The following is a 13,949-nucleotide window of genomic DNA, read 5'->3' on the forward strand; positions in this document are numbered from 1 at the left end:
ATGAAGGCTTAGTCAGGGAAGGCCTCTGGGCAGAGATGTGCCTTCAGTAAGGCTATAAGCGTGGGGAGAGTAATTGTCTGTCAGATATGAAGAGGGAGGACATTCCAGGCCAGAGGCAGGATGTGGGCAAGAGGTTGGCTGAGAGATAGACAAGATCGAGGTCCAGTGAGTAATTTAGCATTAGAGGAGCAAAGTTGTAGTAGGACAGTAGCAAGGTGAGATAGGAGGGGGCAAGGTGATTGGGTGCTTTAAAGTCAATGGTAGGGAACTTCTGATTCAGGTGGAGGTGGATGGCCAGGCTCATACAGCAACAAAGGTGGATAGGATAAGCATTTGGATTAACATGGTAGCAGTATGGATGGAGAAGAAAGGGCAGATTTTAGCTTTGAGAAGTTTGAACCGCCAGGAATTAGTGATAGATTGAATATGGAGATTGAATGAGAGAGAGGAGTCCAGAATAATGCCAAGGTTACGGCTTGTGAGGCAGGAAGGAAGGATGCATATCCATCTCCACTAAGACCTCTCTCAACCCACCAAATTAACAAACTAACAGTAGCAAACCCTGCATGTATCTGTTTATGTGAGAGGGTGAATAGTTCACTTTACTGCCAATCATTCTCTAGCACAGAGGTCAAGCTCTGACTCAGTGATTACATTCTGCTGCTCTTTTCACCAGGCATGCACACAGGAGTCTGCGTGTGTCTCATCATGCCAGAGATACTGAACATGCAGTATGAACAGCAACTCAAATACATATGACTAAAGATTGGTTTTATGGTTTTATGTCAAGCTTGGGGAAAATTGGTGCAGCCAATGAATAATTCCCAAGCTGTTGGCAAGCCTGTTCCATCCTATTCCTGGAAATCACCTGTGAATAAGATTTCACAACCTCTTGTTGCAATACTCAACATTCATTTTGCATTGGAAAGTTGGAATATCCAAAAGAAATCTCCTTTGCAGCAATCAAAACCCATTTCCTTTCTTTGCTGGAGATTAAAAACAGCTGTTAACTCCCCTCCTTCTTCCAAGTCTTCAAATACCAGAAGATCAACATTAAATCACTTTTCAGTCTTATTTTTACTGAACTCAATAACCCCCCAGTTATCTTAATGTTTTCTCCTGGGTCTGATTTTAATCCCTCTAATCATTTTTAATTGTTTTGACTTGGGCCTTCTATATTTTCTTCATAACTTCTTAAGAATTAAAGGCTGAAGCTAGACATAATATTCTATAGATGGCCTGCGTTGTATATTTTCATAATACTGTATTTGCTCTCTAAATTGCTACATTTTTCCCATAATTTCCACAACAGCAAAATAAGGGAGAGGCTATTATGAAGGATTAAAGTCTAATATTTAATTAACTTCTTCCATCTATGCTGTTCCCTCATTTATACCTTTCTGTTTTTCCTCCTTCCCCGCTACAGGGCTGTCACCGCTTACAACTATGTAGAATAGAAATCAAATTTGTATTCCCTCCTCAAAACTTGGAATGAGGCAATTACATGTAAATGTATTTTAATTTCACATTCCCTCTCAGGTTCACACCTGGAGAGTTTCCAGTACTCTGCCAGTTTCGATTATGGGAGGGAGAGTCAAGCAGAGGCCTATCCATTCCACTCCCAGCTTGGGTAGTGGCTAGAGAGTGGAAGACAATCTGCTACAAATCAAAACTTCCCTGTGCTGAGCAGCAACGGTGTGGGAGGGACGCGAGGATGGAGACTCAGGTTTACTGCATGGAAGGAGGCAATGGAAGACCACATCTGTATTTTTACCAAGAAAACTCTATGGATCCACTACCAGAACAATTGCAGATGGAGGTGGGGTGTTCTGGGAGAGATGTGTCCATGGTGTCACTGTGGGTAGGAGATGACTCGACAGCATAACACAAGAAAATTCCACATAAGCAATTACAAGAAAATTCCACAAAAGTAATTATCATATATTATGAATTCTTTATATATCATAAATGATTATGCATTAAAATTATATATTATACATTACTCATGTATTCATATTGATGTCTATCTCCCACTCTAGACAGTAAGCTCACTATAGGCAGGGAATGTGTCTGCTAGTTCTGTTTTATTGTACTCTCCCAAGAGCTTAGTTCAGTGTACTACACATAATGTGCACAATGAATATGATTGTTTGATCAATAGTTATTTGGTGGAGGCATTAATGTGAGTAAATATGGTAATAATGATAATAATACACTCCAGTGGAACCCTCCAGACTGTGAACTCATTGTGGGCAGGGAATGTGTCTGTTGCTGTATTTTACTCTCCCAAGTGCTTAGTATGAGAAGCAGCATGGCTCAGTGGAAAGAGCACGGGCTTTGGAGTCAGAGGTCATGGGTTCAATTCCCGCCTCCACCAACTGTCAGCTGTGTGACTTTGGGCAAGTCACTTAACTTCTCTGTGCCTCAGTTACCTCATCTATAAAATGGGAATTAAAACTGTGAACCCCCTGTGGGACAACCTGATCACCTTATAACTTCTCCAGCACTTAGAACAGTGCTTTGCACATAGTAAGCACTTAACAAATACCATCATTATTATTAGTATAGTGCTTTGTAAACAGTAAGTGCTCAATAAATGATTGAATGAATGAATGAACCATATAGTTCATATTTTCTTTACATGCATATTTTCTTTATGTGTTTTACCTAGAATATTGTTACAAAATCAGAGAGCTTCCTTCCAGGACAGCAAGCCCGTGGTGGTGGATGAAGTAGTCAGGAACGTGCACCTGGGATGAGCCATCTTGAGTACCGCAGCGTGAGCTTGCCTCTGTGGGTCTTTTTAAACATTCAATTCTCGCCTTAGAGGAGAACTCGATGTAATAGAACTTTTTACTTTTTTCTAAAGGACATTTACATAATTCAATTCATTATATCCTGAAAATATTCATGTGAGGAAGGGAAAGATAGGTAATATCTTATTAAGAAGGTAATTGAGGCAGAGATTGGGTAAGTGACTTAGCTTAGGTCACACATCAGGTAACTCTGTGCTCTTTGCATTATGATACACTATCTTCTCATTGTTCTCCTGTTATCACTCAGCAAAATATGAGCTGGTCAGTAGCTGGCCTAGTGAGAATAGTAGAGTTAGTAATAATAATAGTCGTAGTAGCAGCAGCCTCTGGCCTGGAACACCCTCCCTCCTCATATCTGACAGATAATCATCCTCCCCACCTTCAAAGCCTTACTGAAGGAACACCTCCTCCAAGAGGCTTTCTGTAACTAAACCATCCTTTGCTCTTCTCCCACTCCCTTCTGCGCCTCCCTTACTCGCTCCCTTTATTAATCCCCCCTCCCAGCCCCACAGCACCTATGTACATGTCTGGAATTTATTTATTTATATTAATGTGTGTCTCCCCCTCTAGATTGTAAGCTTGTTGTGGGCAGGGAATGTGCCTTTTAATTGTTATATTGTACTCTGCCAAGTGCTTACTACAGTGCTCTGCACGCAGTAAGTGCTCAATAAATACAATGGAATGAATAGTAATAATAATAATGCTGGCATTTGCTAAGTGCTTACTATGTGGCAATCATTGTTGTAAGCGCTGAGGTCAATACAAGGTAATCAGGTTGTCCCACGTGGAGCTCATGGTCTTATTCCCCATTTTACAGATGAGGTAACTGAGGCACAGAGAAGTTAAGTGACTTGCCTAAAGTCACACAGCTGACAAGTGGCAGAGGTGGGATTAGAATCCATGATCTCTTACTTTCAAGCACCTGCTCTTTCTACTAAGCCATGCTGCTTCTCCACTAAGCCATGCTGCTTCTGAATGAATGGATGAATAGCAATAGGAAGAGTTTTATTAAGCACTGTCTTTCAGGAGACCACTACACTGACAGCTGGGGAAAATGCACAGGTGAAAATTTGAAATAGTACCCAGTCCCTGAAGGACTCACAATCGAAGAATAACAGAAGTGACAAGTAATGGGGACTGCTTTACTGATATAATGTCCTACATTGTATATCCTCACTGGATCCTGGTCACTTCCCTTAGGCTTGGCTATTTTTCCTCATCTTCATCTGTAAAGTATGATTTAGCTCCCTAGCCACCTTTCCCAGTAAGTATAAACCAGTTCTGTGGAGATCCTGTCTTTTAATCGGCTTGGTTAGTTTTCTTCAGCTTTGCAATATGTTAGCAACTTACTCCACGTGGTATCATCAGAAAATGTAGTCGAGTGGATGTCCAACTTCAAAATATAAGTCAAAATCTTCTAGTAGCAACTGATAATGCACAGAGAATCTACCATTTCTTGTCGCTCCTTAAACCCCACACCTAATTTCATTTAATCGTATTTATTTAGCATTTATTTTGTGCAGAGCACTGTACTAAGTGCTTGGAAAGTACAATAGAAACAATCCTTACCCAATAATGGGTTCACACTCTAGAAGACAGTTTAATTTAGTCTAATTAGGCTCACAGCCTAATTTACCCATATATTACCTAGCTGAAGGTGAGAATATTTCAGAGAGGCTACAGCCTCATAAATCAAGGATGAGAATTTACTCTGGAAAAGAGCTAGCTCTCTTAGGACATCAGTGATACATCTCCAACCCTTGTCTACAAGGTGGGCCAATTCATTGCAAGAGATTTTCCATGATGTACTCTTCACAGAGATTTCTGCCTGAAATTTGGCCTCATCTAGGTGGTGGCAAATGAGTTGTTTGGTAATTAGTCCTAAAATTTTCAATCACTCAATCAATCAATCCATCAGTCATATTTATTGAGTGTTTACTGTGTGAAGGGCACAATACTAAGTGCTTGGGAGAGTACAATACAACAGGGTTGGTAGATACATACCCTGCCCACAACGAGATTAGAGTCAGAGCAGGATTTAAGTACTTCAATCCTCATATACCTCAATCCTCATTTTATATCCCCTGCTTTCTTCCACACACATGTGGTGACTGTTTCAGAGCTAGATAGGAAAAGGTGGGGAGTAAACAAGGGAGGTGCCTTGAAAGACTCAGCGATTTGCATCCCTACTGCCTCTTTTCCTAGTTCAAGCACGGTTTTTTTGTCATTCATTCATTCATTCATTCATTCATTCATTCATCCATCCATCCATCCATCCATCCATTCATTCATTCATTCTTTTGACTGTATTTATTGAGTGCCATACTAAGTCCATGAAAAGTACAACACAACAATGAACGATGACATGAGTTTACAGTCTAGAGGTGGATCGACAGACATAAATACAAATAAAATTACAGATATATACATAAGTGCTGTGGGACTGGAAGGGGAGAATAGCTAAGGGTGCAAGTCAGGGTGACGCAGAGGGAGTGGGAGATGAGGAAAAGTGGGGCTTAGTCTGGAAAAGCCTCTTGGAGGAGATGGGCCTTCAATAAGGCTTTGAAGCAGGGGAGACTAATAGCCTGTCAGATTTGAAGAGGGAGGGCATTTGTTATTAACATTAATAATAATAATAATTGCGATATTTGTTAAATGCTTACTATGTGCTAGTTACTGTGCTAAGCGCTGGATACAAGATGATCAGGTTGGACACAGTCCCTGTCCCACATGGGGCTCACAGTCTTAATCCTATGAGAAGCGGTGTGGCTCAGTGGAAAGAGCACGGGCTTGGGAGTCAGAAGTCAAGGTTTCAAATCCCCTCTCTGCTGCTTGTCAGCTGTGTGACTTTGGGCAAGTCACTTAACTTTTATGTGCCTCAGTTACTTCATCTGTAAAATGGGGATTAAGACTATGAGCCCCATGTGGGACAACCTGATCATCTTGTATCCTCCCTAGTGCTTAGAACAGTGCTTTGCACATAGTAAGCACTTAACAAACGCCATTATTATTATTATTTTACAAATGAGACAACAGATGTGGCTCAGTGGAAAAAGCATGGGCTTGGGAGTCAGAGGATGTGGGTTCTAATCCTGCCTCTACCACTTGTCTGCTGTGTGACCTTGTGCAAGTCATTCAACTTCTCTGTGCCTCAGTTACCTCATCTGTAAAATGGGGATTAAAAGTATGAGCACCACTTGGGACAACTTGATTATCCTGTATCTACCCCAGTGCTTAGAATAGTGCTTAGCACATAGTAAGTGCTTAACAAATACCATAATTATTATTATTATCACTGTGCACAGAGAAGTGAATTAACTTGCCAAAGGTCGCACAGCAAATAGTCTCTAGACTGTAAGTTCCTTGTGGGCAGGGAATGTGTCTGTTTATTGTTATATTGTGCTCCCCCAAGTGCTTAGTACAGTGTGCTGCACATATTAATAAATATGATTGATTGAATGAATGAAAGAATGAATGAATGAGACTAGTGGTGGAGCTGGGATTAGAACTTAATTCCCTCTGACTCCCAGGCCCATGCTCTATCCACTAGGCCACACTGCTTCTCTCCTTGGTGAGAGGGAGTAGGCCATTTATAACTCAAGGAGGTGGCAAGCACAGCTCCACTACTTAAGCTGTTTACAGTTAAGACAAAGAACACTTGGGTTTCTTCATCTACCCCAGTCTTACCTTCATCACACATTGGTTTTGACTGCAACACTAGCTCTGGGGATTTGAGTGGTTGTGGCATGGTGGCAGAAGGTGTCAGAAAGCATGGGGAAGTGGGGAAATAATTTTAAGAGTTGTAATGGGGAGGTAAAGGAGGGGGACGATTGAAGAAGGTGCTTGGGGAGGAGCCGGAGAGGCTGAGTAGTGGGGTCACTGGGAAGGGTACAAGCATAATTTTCATTCTTTGACTCACTCTTTCAATCATTCTAGACTGTGAGCCCATTTATAGACTGTGAGCTCGTTGTTGGGTAGGGATTGTCTCTGTTGCTGAATTGTACTTTCTAAGACCTTAGTACAGTGCTCTGTAATCGAGTTTCTGCTTGATGACATGTCACCCCACTCCTTGAAAAACTCCAGTGTTTGCCCATCCAACTTGGCATCAAACAAAAACTCCTCACCATTAGCTTTAAAGCACTTTGTCACCTTGCCCCCTCCTACCTCTCCTGCTACTCTTCTACTACACAGTAATCACTCAACAAAAACAATTGAATGAATGTTTATCAAGGACTTACTGTGTGCATAGTACTGTACTAAGTGCTTGGGAAAATACAATACAACAGTAAACAGTGACATTCCCTGCCCACAATGACCTTATTGTCTGGGGGGGAGAAAGACATCAATACAAATAAATAAATTATAGATATGTACATAAGTTCTGTGGAGCTGGGGGGGGGGGGGAAGGGCAAAGGGAGTGAGAGATGAGGAGAAGGGAGTGGTAGATGAGGAAAAGTGGGGCTTAGTCTGGGAAGGCCTTTTGGAGGAGATGTGCCTTCAATAAGGCTCTGAAGGAGGGGAGAGTAATTGTCTGGTGGATTCGAGGAGGGAGTGAGGGTGTTCCAGGCCAGAGGCAGGATATGGGTCAGGGGTCAGCAGTGAGACGGTGAGATGTGAAAGATCAAGGCACAGTGAGAAGGTTAGCACTAGAGCAGTGAAGTGTTTGAGCTGTTGTAGAGGAGAGGGGAGGGGAGGTCGGAGGGGCAATTTTGCTTCAGATGAAGTAAAAGTCAGTGACTCTATCCTGGAACCTCTCTGACTCAATGTATTATTCCATCTATGATTGAGTATAAAATATTGGGTAATTTTGGTAAAAATTGGGCATCTAACTTTAGTTCAGCAAATGATCTCCTATTCATCAATCCATCAGTGATATTTATTGAGCTTTTACTGTGTGTAGAACACTGTACTTAGCACTTGGGAAAGTATAATATAACTGAAGTAGACACCAGAAGCAGCGTGCCTCAGTAGAAAGAGCACAGTCTTTGGAGTCAGGGGTCATGGGTTCAAATCCCAGCTCCTCCAACTGTCAGCTGTGTGACTTTGGGCAAGTCACTTAACTTCTCTGTGCCTCAATTACCTCATCTGTAAAATGGGGATTAAAACTTTGAGCCCCCCCCTTGGGACAACCTGATCGCCTTGTAACTTCCCCAGCGCTTAGAACAGTGCTTTGCACATAGTAAGCACTTAACAAATACCATAATTATTATCATTATTATTATTATTTACAGTCTGGAGGGAACATAGACTTTGAAACAAATTAGGGATATGGACATAGAGGCTGTGGAATTGAGGGTGGTGGGAATACCAAGTGCTTGAATGGTACAAATCCAAGTGCATAGGGAACACAGAAGGGAGAGGGAGTGGGAGAAATGAGGCCTTAGTTGAGGAAGGCCTCTGGGGAGATATGTGATTTTAAGAAGTCTTTCAAGGTGGGCAGAGGGGTGGACTGATAGATATGAAAGGGGAGGAAGTTCTAGGTCAGAGGGAGAAAGTGGAAAAGGGGTCAGCAGTAAGAAAGATAAGATTGAAGTACAGTGAGTAGCTTGGTGTTAGAAGAGCAAAGTGTGCAGGCTCATTTGTAGTAGGAGATTAACGAGGTAAGGTAGGAGAGGACAAGTTGATCAAGTGCCTTCAAACCAATGGTGAAGAGTTTCTTCTGGATGACATGTCACCCCACTCCTTGAAAAACTACAGTGTTTGCCCATCCAACTCGGCATCAAAAAAAAACTCCTCACCATTAGCTTTAAAGCACTTCATCATCTTGCCCCCTCCTACCTTTCCTCACTACTCTTCTACTACACCCAGCCCACACACTTCATTGCTCTAATGCTAAGCTTCTCACTGTGCCTCAGTTTCACCTATCTCACTGCTAACTCCTTGCCCATGTCCTGCCTCTGGCCTGGAACATCCTCCCTCCTCAAATCCAAAAGACAATTACTCTCCTTTTCTTCAGTCTTATTGAAGGCACATCTCCTCCAAGAGGTCTACCCTGACTAAACCCTCCCTTTCCTCTTCTCCCATTCCCTTCTGCATCTCCCCAACTTGCTCCCTTTGTTCTTCCCCCCTCCCAGCTCCACAGCACTTCTATACATATATGTAATTTATTTATTTATATGAATGTCTGTCTCCACCCATCTAGACTCTAAGCTCTTTGCAGGCAGCGTATGTGACCTAAGCACTTAGTATAGTGCTCTGCACACAGTACCTGCTTAATAAATATGATTAAATGAATGAATGAATGATGAGGTGATTGGCAATCCCTGGAGGTCCTTGAGGAGTGGAGAGATAAGGACTGAACTTTTTGTTTGGAAAAATGATCCGGGAAGTCAAATGAAGTAATGGGTGGAGAGAAATACGACACAAGTAGACCAAAGGGGAGGCTGATGCAGTACTCAAGGTGTGATATGATAAGTGCTTGGATCATTTATAACATTATTCCTAAAGGAAAATCAGTTCTGATTTACAATGTTCAATTAAAGATGCAGTATTCAAGAACCATTTGGGATGTAAGTCCAAGGACTCCCTGACTGGCATTCAGCCTTCCCTTGCCATTCTTAAAATTTTTTCTGGAAGTTGACTAGTCTATCATCTCCTAATTTTAAAAAATTGGCACAATTTCTCCCTTTTCCCCTCTTTAGGTATATTTTACACCCTTGCATAATCAATCAATCTGTCAATCACATGTATTGAGTGCTTGCTGTGTGCAGAGCACTGTACTAAGTGTTTGGGAGAGTACAATATAACAGAGTTAGACTTACTCCCTGTCCACAATGAGCTCATGGTCTAGATCCACCCACCAACCCTAAAACAAACAAACAAACAAAAGAGCAGTTGATAAGCAACGTGGTCTGCTGGATAGAGTACAGTCCTGGGAGTCAAAGAGACCAGGGTTCTAGTCCCAACTCTGCCACTTGTTTGCTGTGTGACCTTGGGTAAATTGTTTCACTTCTTTGTGCCTCAGTTACCTCATCTGTAAAATGGGGATTAAGATTGCGAGTCCCATTTAGGGTCATGATACGTGTCCAACCTTAATTAGCTTGTATCTACACCAGGGTTTAGCAAAGTGCCTGGCACATAGTAAGCACTTAGCAAATACAAAAAAACAAAAGCAAACAACAACAACAAAAAACAAACAATAAAGTAACAAATACCACTTCCCCAAGGTTTCAAAGACCTCAGTCCACAAGCCCTGCTAACTGGAACCCTCTAGGGTTTCCTAGGTGCTATGAAAGAAAGAAACGTAGAAGCCTGCTGATTCTCAGTAAATCCAGGCAGCCAGGGCTAAAAATATCTGAATTGCGGCAAGCACTTAACAAATACCATAATTATTATTATTATTATTATTTACAGTCTGGAGGGAACATAGACTTTGAAACAAATTAGAGATATGGACATAGAGGCTGTGGAATTGAGGGTGGTGGGAATACCAAGTGCTTGAATGGTACAAATCCAAGTGCATAGGGAACACAGAAGGGAGAGGGAGTGGGAGAAATGAGTGATTCTTCAACTCAGATTTCGATCTGGTGTCCCTTGGGAATTGCAGTGAGGCAATAGCTTACACAATATATGGCTTCAGGAAGGCACTGCTAGCTGTAGTTATTAATCTTATCTACAAAATGGAGGGAGGGAAATATTTGCTATGTTTTCATTTGCGTTTGTACCATTATAAAATACAGACTGCTCCACTAACACTTTGTGTTCTGTTCTCAGGTCAATTTCATATATTTTATGGAGTTACCTGATCTTCTGAGCACACTTAGGTGGCTGTTGCTTCTTCAACGGTTAGAAAAATATCAGCACTTATTTGCCCCCAAATCTTATGTCTTTTTTGACAATACCTGAAAATATATCTCCCTGAATGGGCCCTTTTACAATGAGGGATCATGGCTTGACTACATGTCACAGTACTGCAAATGACAAGCAGTGTTGGCAAGTGGAAAGACCATGGTGCTGGGAGTCAGAAGGACCTGGATTCTAATCCCAGCTATGCCACTTGTCTGCTGTGTGACCTTGGGCAAGTTACTTCACTTCTCTGTGTCTCAGGTACCTCATCTGTAAAATGGGGATTAAGACTTTGAATCTCATGTGGGGCATGGACTGTGTTCAACCTGATTAGCTTCTTATCTAACCCAGTGCTTAATACAGTGTCTGGCACATAGTAAGCACTTAACAAATACCATAAAAAAAGAGCAAGCTCCTCCTCACCTGTCCTTCACTATCATTTCAACTGATACATAGGAAATAAATTGTCTCTCCCTTCTAGACTGTGAGCCCGTTGTTGGGTAGGGGCCGTCTCTATACGTTGCCAACTTGTACTTCCCAAGCGCTTACTACAGTGCTCTGCACACAGTAAACACTCAATAAATACGACTGAATGAATGAATGAAATAAAAACAAACGTAAATATCACTTTTCCACGTACAATATAGACTAGACATGTTGAACTGGAGATACTAAATGAAGAAAATTCTCGCTAGTCAAAGCCTCATACTTCCCAACTAAGGTGAAGGCGTCATGCTCAGAATAGATAAAACTGAATTTTCAAACAATGAGACAGTTCATGAGCCTATATACAGCAAAAGAACCAGATTTATTTGAGATTGAGGTGACCAGAAGGGGCCATAAAGTCTGAAACGCTGACCGACACAAAATACACTGTTCAAAGCGGGGGTCCCAGTGTTTCTACCTCTGTGGCATGTTGGCGGCAGTGGGAGTGGTGGCTGCTATCAGCACAGCCAGGAAGAGGAGGGGAAAGAGAACCCCTCTCTTTTCCGAAGGCGACATTCACAGCCACCACTGGGGCTGAATCCGCCTTGGGGACTGGGATTAGATGATTTATTTAGTGAGGCCAAATTCATTCATTCATTCTTTCAATCGTATTTATTGAGCGCTTATTGTATGCAGAGCACTGTACTAAGCACTTGGGAAGTACAAATCCGCAACTATATATAGAGACGGCCCTTACCCAACAACAGGCTCACAGTCTAGATGATGTGTCTCTGGACAAAGATCTACAATTTATGGTCTGGAGGAACACTTTTGTTGTTGTTGGGGAAGCTAGTGTCTGCCTCTTGCACATGTGTATTTATTTCTGCCCTTCCCCTTTCTGTGTGTATAATGCTTATTACAGTGTTTGGCACATAGCAAGCACTTAAAAAAACCACACAGTCATCATCTTTGGCATTTTTATTGCAGATTGGATGGCCAATTATTGATTCTGATTATTCTATTTGTAAATCTTTTTTTATGTCTGTCTCCCTCAATAAACAGTAACCTCCTTCTGGACATAGAATGTGCTTTTGTTGTACTTTCCCAAGCACCCTTTAGACTGTAAACTTATTGTGGGCAGAGAATGTGTCTGTTTATTGTTATATTGCGCTCTTCCAAGAGCTTAGTACAGTGCTCTGCACAAACTAAGCACTCAATAAATATGATTGCCTGAATGACTGGCTCGGTACAATGCATTGCACCCAGTGGATGCTCAATAAATGCCATTTCAGTTGGGAGGGAGGAAAGGAAGATTGGGAAACTAGCCAACATGGTAGCTAGTTTATTGATCTCATATTGACCTCTCTTTTTCCTTATAAGCTATATTTTTATTATTATGGTATTTGTTAAGTGCTTACTACACATCAAACCCTATTCTAAGCACCGAGGTAGATACAAGTTATTTGCAGTGCAGAGCTCTTTTCTAAGCGCTTGGGAGAGTACAATATAACAATAAGCGGACACATTCCCTGTCCACAAAGAGCTTTCAGTCTAGGCTGCTGCTGCTCCTTAAAAATAATAATAATAATAATGGCATTTGTTAAGCACTGACTACGTGCCAGGCTCTATAGTAAGCACTGGAGTGGGTACAAGCAAACTGGGTTGGATACAGTCCCTGGACCATGTGGGGCTCACAGTTTTGATCCCCATTTTCCAGATGAGATAACAGGCACAGAGAAGTGAAATGGTTTGCCCAAGGTCACACAACAAACAAATGGCAGAGCCTGGATTACAATCCAGATCCTTCTGACTCCCATGCCCATGCTCTACCCACTAAGCTACATGGCTTCTCCTCCTGATGTCTCTGCCTGCACCACTGTAATAGGAGGCTCCCTGTGGGCAGGAACTGTACCTATCAACTCTGTTGCATTGTACTCTCCCAAGTACTTACTACAGTGCTCTACACATATTCTCGCCTTCCTTTTCTCTTTCTCCATCCCTACATTGATCCGTGAGGTCTTCAATATCCAGGTGGATAACCTGATGACCACTCCACTGTCGCTAAGAATAATAATAATAACTTTGGTACTTGTTAAGTGATTATTATGTGTCAAGCACTGTTCTAAGTCCTGGTGAGATACAAGTTAATCATGTTGGACACAGTACCTGTCCCACATGGGGCTCACTCACACTCTTAATCCCCATTTTACAGATGAAGGAACTGAAGCACAGAGAAGTGAAGTGACTAACCCAAGGTCACACAGCAGAGATGTGGTGGAGTCAGGATTAGAACCCAGGTTCTTCTGACTTCCAGGACCATGCTCTCTCCACTAAGCCACATTAATCTTGTACCACCAACCCACAACCCTGGATCAATTCCACAGTATGCTTCCTCTGCTCCTGTGCAAGAGCTGTGGAGAACTAACTGCTGACAGAAATCCAGACACCCGGGTGACCTCATCCAGCTTAAATCTATCCTCACCTGGTTTAATTCTGCCCTCTCCTCCACCTGACAGTACTTCTTCATCCTTATTGACTTCCACACCAATTGCCTCATGAGGTGTCCCAGACATTTAACTCCCTCCTCAAAACTGCTTTTGACATTGTGGACCATGCCCTGCTCTTGGAAATATTATCTAAACTTGGCTTCACTGAGACTGTCATCTCCTGGTTCACCTCCCATTTCTCTGACCATTCCTTTTCAATTTTCTTCAAAGGCTCCTTCTCTGCCTCCCACCCCTTGATTGGGTAGGGGTGGGGGGTCCCAGGAAGCTCATTTCTAACTCCTCTTCCATTCTCCTTCTATGTCCACTCCCTTAAATAACTCATTTACTACCATGGCTTCAACTAACATTTTACCTAAATGATTCTCAAGTTTACCTCTCCAGTCCTGACCTTTCTCCTTCTCTGCAGTCTCACACT

At 42.2% G+C, this 13,949-nt stretch overlaps 1 non-coding gene across 1 annotated transcript; it reads left to right on the forward strand.

Moving 5' to 3' along the window:
• Positions 1-1,529: 1,529 nt before the first annotated feature.
• LOC119936333 lies at positions 1,530-1,667 on the forward strand. Its single transcript, XR_005453705.1, has one exon. It is a non-coding gene; the product is annotated as a small nucleolar RNA SNORA7 (small nucleolar RNA).
• The last annotated feature ends 12,282 nt before the right edge of the window (positions 1,668-13,949 follow it).

Source organism: Tachyglossus aculeatus, chromosome 1 (assembly GCF_015852505.1).
Source record: "Tachyglossus aculeatus isolate mTacAcu1 chromosome 1, mTacAcu1.pri, whole genome shotgun sequence".
NCBI classification, from domain to species: domain Eukaryota; kingdom Metazoa; phylum Chordata; class Mammalia; order Monotremata; family Tachyglossidae; genus Tachyglossus; species Tachyglossus aculeatus.